This window comes from Solanum pennellii, chromosome 4 (genome assembly GCF_001406875.1).
Source record: "Solanum pennellii chromosome 4, SPENNV200".
NCBI lineage: Eukaryota > Viridiplantae > Streptophyta > Magnoliopsida > Solanales > Solanaceae > Solanum > Solanum pennellii.
In genome coordinates, this window is record NC_028640.1 from 22,821,350 (window position 1) to 22,823,283 (window position 1,934).

At 33.7% G+C, this 1,934-nt stretch overlaps 1 pseudogene; it reads left to right on the forward strand.

Annotated features, from left to right (window-relative positions):
- Nucleotides 1-487: 487 nt before the first annotated feature.
- LOC107016599 lies at nt 488-1,180 on the forward strand (annotated as a pseudogene).
- The last annotated feature ends 754 nt before the right edge of the window (nt 1,181-1,934 follow it).

Consider the following 1,934-nt stretch of genomic DNA (forward strand, 5'->3'; position numbering starts at 1 on the left):
GGGGGGGGGGAGGTTGAGGGTAGGTGTGAAAAAATAAAAATTTGAAGTTGAAAATATCTTTAAAAACAAATTGGAAATTTATTTTGGGAGGTGGAGTGGGGTTGGGTGGGAAGGTCAAGGGTAAGGGTGAAAAAAAATTAAAATTTGAAGTTGAAAATATTTTTTAAAAACAAACTTAATTTTGTTTTTTTTGGGTGGGGGGTAGGGGGTGGTGTCGAGGGTAGGAGTGAAAAAATGAAAAATTTGAAATTGAAGTTGGATGACAATTTTAGAAAATGTTTTCCTTCATATCAAACACGCCTTTAAACCCCTAAATAAAACTACCGGTGGGAAATACGAGCAACTATCACTGTAATGTCATCAGTCTTTCCACCAAACACCATCTTTGCCAACTTTGAGGCAGTCTATGGCAAACGGTGTATAAAATTTTTATTTATTTAATTCTACAGTGCATATTCTGCAATCTTTCGTGATAAAATCTTCAAAAATGTTCCCAGTTCGTGCAAATCAACTAACCCATCTCAATATAAATAAATTGTGCTTCTTCCCCGAGAGGCGCTATGTTAGATTTTTGTATGCAAAAGAGACAGTGACCATCTTCAAGATGAAGATGGCTGTTGGATCGTTTTACATACAAAAATCTGACAAAGTTCCTCTTGGGGAAGATGCACATTTTATTTGTATAGAGGAAGAAATCATAGTTGTAGCGGATGGCATTGGTGGATGGGCGAAAAAGGGTATCGATTCTGGAGAATATTTGAGAGAGTTGGTTAAAAATGATGAATTATCGATTCACAAGTAGAAATATCAAATGAACGAAATTCAACCAAAAGAAGGTTCTCAAGTGAGGCTTATTTTAACACAAAACGTCAAGCTTCGTCAACAACTTGTTTTTTGACTTTAATGCGTGATGTTGTACAAAAAGTCAACCTTGGAGACATCGGATTTGTTTCTATTAGAGACGGAGTAATAGTTTACAAATTGGAAATTCAACAAAAAAGGATTAGATTATCCTTTTCAAATAGGGAACGGTGTTAAATTTGATTATTCAATTGTGGCACAAGAAATTAATGTTACAGTAAGAACATGGGATGTGATAGTGATCCCTACAGATGAATTGTTCGATAATGTTCACAACAAAGAGTTGGAGAAATTAATACGCAATGGGCTAGCGGATTAGTGTGAAGTGGGAATATTTTGGAGAAATTTTTTATGTGGCTTAGAAGAATAATAGTCCTTAGTGAATATTTTACAAATATAAGGTAAATTTCTTGAAAGACCTTAGAGGAATAATAGTCCTTAGTGAATATGCACGACAACTGAGTTGGAGAAATTATCCATGTGGAAGGATTATATTGGAAGAACAATAGTCCTTAGTGGAATATTCTAGAAATATAGGGAGAATTTCTTAGAAAACCATAAAACATTTTATTTGAATGGAAAGTTCTTGATACCTTCTAGATGTAAAGAGAGTGTTAGAAAAGGGTCTTGTACATAAATTATATTTTCAAATTAGCTCCTAGAGGGGCACCCATTTGTAATGACATCAAGCAATAAAACCAATTCTTCCCAATCTTAATGAATCCAAAAACCTTCTTAAGTAATTCTTTTCTGGAAAATAATTATTTTCCTGTGTTTGAGTCGTCTTAAATGTTTGAAATTTTTTCCAAATCAAGAAAATAACTTTCCTTCTAAGAGTAAGAAAAACATTTTCCAAAACTTTATCATCCTTATAATTTTTTCCCTTACCCTACCCATAACCCATACCTGGCTCTCCACATTCAAAAGATAAATAAACTTTTTTAAATTTCAAATATATTTTTATCCCTACCCCTTAACCACCCCCCTTAAAAAAATTAAAAATTATTTTTAAAAATGTTTCAAATTTTAAGATATGTTTACCTCACCGAACCCCTACCTCCCCCCCCCCCCCC